We start from the raw sequence: 6,608 nt of genomic DNA on the forward strand, positions 1-6,608 counted from the left end.
CTGCCACCGTTTGCAGATTGTCACGTCACCTGCCACAATTTGCAGATTGACACTTGCCACGTCGCCTGCCACAATTTGCAGATTGACACTTGCCACGTCACCTGCCACCATTTGCAGATTGTCACTTGCCACGTCACCTGCCACCATTTGCAGATTGTCACTTGCCACGTCACCTGCCAGCATTTGCAGATTGTCACTTGCCACGTCACCTGCCACCTGATGCGGATTGTCGCTTGCCACGTCACCTGCCACCATTTGCAGACTGTCACTTGCCACATCACCTGCCACTAGATGTGGGTTGTCACTTGCCAACTGATGTGGATTGACACTTGCCATGCCAGCCAGTGCCACCAAATGTGCATTGTCGCTGCATTGGTGGCAGGCTAGCAGCACTGGTCCATGAGGGCAGGAGAGCGGCGATGCGGGGCGGGCAGTGAGAGATAATGTAATCTCTCTGCTCCCCGCCGCACCTCTGACATTGAAGAGGCCCGTGCTGTGCGGGCGAAAGAGCGCTGATGTGTGGTGGGCAGTGAGAGATGATGTCATCTCTCTGTTCCCCGCCGCACATCGCTCCCACATTGAAGTGGCCCGGCTGTAAGGGCGGAAGAGCGGTGGAGCGGGCGGAGAGAGATGATGTCATCTCTGCCCATCCGCCTGCTCATCTCTCTCCTCCACCTCTAATGCAGCCCGCCGCAGCCGCGACCCTGTGGCATACCTCCCAACTTTTGAACTTCAGAATGAGGGACATGCTACGTGAATGCACTACGCGCACTACAGCATAAGTGGGTGTGGTCAAACTTAACAGTGGGAGGGGCTTAAAGGACATGGTTAAACAAAAGGTTAATGAAAAAGTTGACCCCCCCCCTACTACCACCTGCCACTTCCACCACATACCAAGATACTCCAAGTGGGTAAAGAATAATTTCAGATCTTTATTTAGATATTGAGAGGATCATTCAAAAGAATTTGGAGGAACAGTATGTCAAAATGTGGACAGTTTCTCCAAAATCTTTTAACTACTCTGGAGCAGGGGTAGGCAACAGATCAATCTGAACAAAATGAAAAAGATCACCGGGGTTTGGCGCCTTTTTTTTTTTTTTTTTTTTTTTTTTTTTTAGAAATTACCCAGCAAGGCCTAAAATAGGGAAAAAATATAATAAATATAATAAAACAAAATATCATTGTTAAAATATAAAAAGTTAGCCTACCATAAAGGACAGTGTCAGAAGGAAGGGGAGAGGACGGTGTCAGTAGGGCAGTGGACGGTGTCAGTAGGGCAGAGGACGGTGTCAGTAGGGCAGAGGACGGTGTCAGTAGGGCAGAGGACGGTGTCAGTAGGGCAGAGGACGGTGTCAGTAGGGCAGTGGACGGTGTCAGTAGGGCAGTGGACGGTGTCAGTAGGGCAGTGGACGGTGTCAGTAGGGCAGTGGACGGTGTCAGTAGGGCAGAGGACGGTGTCAGTAGGGCAGTGGAGTAGGGTAGAGGAGAGGATGGTGTCAGTAGGGCAGTGGACGGTGTCAGTAGGGCAGTGGAGTAGGGTAGAGGAGAGGACGGTGTCAGTAGGGCAGAGGACGGTGTCAGTAGGGCAGTGGAGTAGGGTAGAGGAGAGGACGGTGTCAGTAGGGCAGTGGACGGTGTCAGTAAAGCAGTGGACGGTGTCAGTAGGGCAGAGGACGGTGTCAGTAGGGCAGAGGACGGTGTCAGTAGGGCAGAGGACGGTGTCAGTAGGGCAGAGGAGTAGGGCAGAGGACGGTGTCAGTAGGGCAGTAGACGGTGTCAGTAGGGCAGTGGACGGTGTCAGTAGAGTAGAGGACGGTGTCAGTAGAGGACGCTGTCAGTAGAGGACGGTGTCAGTAGAGTAGAGGACGGTGTCAGTAGGGCAGAGGACGGTGTCAGTAGAGTAGAGGACGGTGTCAGTAGAGGACGCTGTCAGTAGAGGACGGTGTCAGTAGAGTAGAGGACGGTGTCAGTAGGGCAGAGGACGGTGTCAGTAGGGCAGAGGAGTAGGGCAGAGGACGGTGTCAGTAGGGCAGTAGACGGTGTCAGTAGGGCAGTGGACGGTGTCAGTAGAGTAGAGGACGGTGTCAGTAGAGGACGCTGTCAGTAGAGGACGGTGTCAGTAGAGTAGAGGACGGTGTCAGTAGGGCAGTGGACGGTGTCAGTAGAGTAGAGGACGGTGTCAGTAGAGGACGCTGTCAGTAGAGGACGGTGTCAGTAGGGCAGAGGACGGTGTCAGTAGGGCAGAGGACGGTGTCAGTAGGGCAGAGGACGGTGTCAGTAGGGCAGAGGAGTAGGGCAGAGGACGGTGTCAGTAGGGCAGTAGACGGTGTCAGTAGGGCAGTGGACGGTGTCAGTAGAGTAGAGGACGGTGTCAGTAGAGGACGGTGTCAGTAGAGGACGGTGTCAGTAGAGTAGAGGACGGTGTCAGTAGGGCAGAGGACGGTGTCAGTAGGGCAGAGGACGGTGTCAGTAGGGCAGAGGACGGTGTCAGTAGGGCAGAGGACGGTGTCAGTAGGGCAGTGGACGTAGTCAGTAGGGCAGTGGACGGTGTCAGTAGGGCAGTGGACGGTGTCAGTAGGGCAGAGGACGGTGTCAGTAGGGCAGAGGTTGGAGGTAGGCAAGTGTACACAGACACAAATCCGTTTACATCTGCCGCTCCATAGAAGTGAATGGAGGGTCCGATTGGGTCCACCTGAAAAACAGACAGGCGGACCCGATTGGACTGATCGTATGAAATGAGCTTAAGGCTGCTTTCACATTGATGCACTGTGGTTGCACACACCGTGGGTGCAGCGCAGTGTACCTGTGACTTTCCTGCAGGTTATTTGCCATAGAATTATATTATATACTGCTATGTCTATGGCTCAGTGCAGGCAACCCGCAGCTGCACCTGTGGATGAGTTTAAAAGCAGCTCAGTGTAGAAAACAGACATGTCCATTGCTGTTTGATTTTTTAAAAAAACTGACCTCAATCTTCATGGCTGTTGCTGTCCTCCAGGGCGGGTATGGCTGGTGGCTGCTGGTGCTGTCCCCCAGGGCGGGCATGGCTGGCGGCAGCTGCTGCTGTCCCCAGGGCGGGGATGGCTGGCAGGAGCTGCTGCTGTCCCCCAAGGCGGGTATGGCTGGTGCATGCTGCTGTCCCCCAGGGCAGGTATGGCTGGTGGCTGCTGCTGTCCCTCAGGGCGAGAATGGCTGGTGGCTGCTGCTGTCCCCCGGGGGGGGTATGGCTGGCGGCTGCTGCTGTCCCCCAGGGCGGGTATGGCTGGCGGCTGCTGCTGTCCTCCAGGGCGGGTATGGCTGGCGGCTGCTGCTGTCCTCCAGGGCGGGTATGGCTGGCAGCTGCTGCTGTCCCCCAGGGCGAGTATGGCTGGTGGCGGCTGCTGCTGTCCCCCAGGGCGGGTATGGCTGGTGGCGGCTGCTGCTGTCCCCCAGGGCGGGTATGGCTGGCGGCTGCTGCTGTCCCCCAGGGCGGGTATGGCTGGCGGCTGCTGCTGTCCCCCAGGCAGTTATAACCACCCTGGGGGACAGCAAGCCAGCCATACCCACATGTGGCCCGCGGGCCAGCGGCTGAGCGCCCCTAATATAATGTGACAGGGAGGTGGAACGGGCTCCTGGAGCATGGGCCCAGCACTATGCCATTATGTCCACAAAAGTCCGACTGCTGCCTGCACACTACAAGTCCCAGCATGTTCAGAACTTATCCCTTCCACATGCTGGCTCCTGTCACTCCAGGGGGAATCCAGGGAAATCTCAGTCCTCCTCCCTTTTAATAGAAGCCCCCAGCCCTGTCAGTTTTCTGGACAGTAGAATGTACTCAGTCACCCCAATCCTGTGCTCTCACCATAAATATGCTTGCTTGTAGATCTACTGCACCCCCTTAGAGAGCATTTCCCCCGGCCGGACCCTTGCCATTACTGAGGACAGGTGGGGGGTGAGAGGGAAAAAACAAAGCCAGGAGGGATCAGCAGGGAATGAATTGGAGCGAACGGTGAGGAGACCAGCGAGAAGGCAGGACCAGCTCACGGAGGGGACGGGACCAGCTCGCGGAGGGGGCGGGGCCAACTCGGAGGGGGCGGGGCCAACTCGCTGATTGGGCGTGGCCAATTCGCGGAGGGGGCGGGGCCAATTCGCGGAGGGGGCCGGGGGGGGCAACTCACGGAGGTGCATGGATAGGGAGGACAGGTGGTTGGGAGGCAGTGTCATTCTAATCAAGAGAACAGCCCCTTAGCAGATGACCCGCCTCCTCCACTCAGCAGCGTTCCAATGCAGGAGAGGGGAGTGGTTTGTCCTATAACATACTGACCCTCATGCGAGCCCGCTACCCTAACACACAGCAGCGACATAAAACCAAATGCAACAGAGAGCCACACGGCCCCCCTGAAGCATGGGCGGGGTCACAGTTACGCCCTTTGTCCCAGCCAGCAATGTATGAATGTCTCCACTGGTTGGATGACAGAGGGGCGGGTCTGGGTAGCAGTCCCGCCCATACCCGACATCACACTCTCAATTTGACAGGTGAAGTCTTCCTTCCTGACTGCACAGTGTACATCCAGCCAGCTTGTCCATCAATCCCTGGCTGTGCTGGATGATCACACTGCTGCAGGTCCTACTGAGCCAAAACCTATCACATAATCAACAGACTTATGCGGATAATGCACCTGCAGGGTGGGTTAGAGACTCGGGGCTATGGGCTCCAGATTCGGGGCTCCAGCCTCGATAGCCACCCCCTGGCGACGCCTATGCAGTGGGAGACGCTGGCCAGACACCCCCCAGTATGTGGCACCTGGGGCGGACCGCCCCCCCCCCTCTACCCCTCTACCTCAGCACCCGCCTAGGATCTGTGTGATGATCCGGCCATTTTCGCCAGAACACCGGCTCTTTTCTCCTCTCTGATCCCCTGGGCACACGTGAGGCTGCATTCCTGGGCACTGGTGAGGCTGCATTCCTGGCTGCATAGATGGGCACGGGTGAGCCCTGCATTCTTTATGTAGTGCATTCCTGAACTGTGCTTTTTCTCTGTCTTATCCTCATAACATTTGGCAGTCATATCTCAAATAAATTCTAAGCAGCATCTTTTTTTTTATCTTTATTTATGGACGAAATGTGAGAAATAACATATATATCATACAATCATTCCATAAACACATACCACATACACTGCATATATCATTTGAGGAAAATATGCTTATAAAAAAGTTTACCATTTGCCAAAAAAAAAAAAATATATATATATATATATATATATATATATATATATATATATAGGAAGGCCAGTATGGTGGCCTCAATTTATGGGAGGAGCCCAGGGGGTATTTAAGCAGCCCGCTCACCTGTGGTGCTTGTCAGTTTCCTGTGCGCGATATACGTCACTAGGCCGACAATTCGAATACCAGCGTCCGCAAGTTCTTGTCTCGCAAGTTCCCGCATTCGCAATTTCCGTGCTCGAGAGTTTCGAAGTCCGTGTTACCGATTCGTAGTTCATATCACGCGTCTGGCTCGGCTGTCGCAGGTAGGGTCCCGTCAGACTTTTGTTTTCACGCATTGTTAGATATCATGTCACTAAACCGTGATATCAAACTTACGAATCACTCGCAAATTTCACAATGTAACCGCAATGCATACCACTCGCACCATTGTTATGTTACCATTTCTCTTTATTTGAAAAACCACCGCGACTTAGACGTCGCTTCATTTCAGGCATGTCTAAATTGTTACCATGCGTCAGTAGACAACCGTTGTGATTCGCAATTCGTAATTTCTTATCAACGTCAGTTCGATACCAAGTCATTTCTCATTTCAGAACATTTCTAAACATTTCTAACATTTCAAACCATTTCGAATAATTTCATTCATTTCAGTCACGTACCGCACTCCGATTCGAATCCAGTCGCATCTAGAGATGCACCGATTCGCTCCAGTGTGCCCCAGTAGTTACGGCCTCATTTCAGTACATGCTCCAGAGTCATGTTCATTGTCAGTCGCTCGTCATGACTCACCGATTCGTACCTCTGTCATGGTTATCATTTCACTGCCACGTATCACGTTCCGATACGAATTCAGTCGCATGGAAGTGTACCGATTCGTCTCGGCATGCCCCAGGTTTCGGCCACATTTCAGTACATGCTCCAGAGTCCGATTCGCAGTCAGCCGTAACAGCGGCATGATCGATTCGCGCCTCTGTCATGGCAACAAACTGTTACACCTGCACTTACTGCGCTCCGGTTCGAATCCAGTCGCATCTTCGATGCACCGATTCATTACGGCGTGCCCCAGGGCTCGGCCTCATTTCTGAACATGCTCCAGAGTCCGGATCGTAGCTAGTCGCAGATATCAGGCGACCGATCCGCATCTCTGTCATGGGAATTCATTTCACTCCCACATATCGCATCACCGTTTCGAAACCAGTCGCATCCGAGATGCACCGATTCGTCACGGAATGCCCCAGTTGTTTCGGTCGTATCCATGCCTATACCAGAGCTTGGTTCGTTGCCAGTCGCAAATGCGGCACAACCAATTCGAGCCTCGGTCAAGGTAAAAAACATTTCTGTCATTTCGTGGTTTCATACTGCGCTCCTATTCTAATCCAGATGCATCAAACATGCACCAAT

The sequence above is a fragment of the Aquarana catesbeiana genome, linkage group LG03 (genome assembly GCF_042186555.1).
Source record: "Aquarana catesbeiana isolate 2022-GZ linkage group LG03, ASM4218655v1, whole genome shotgun sequence".
Classification (NCBI taxonomy): domain Eukaryota; kingdom Metazoa; phylum Chordata; class Amphibia; order Anura; family Ranidae; genus Aquarana; species Aquarana catesbeiana.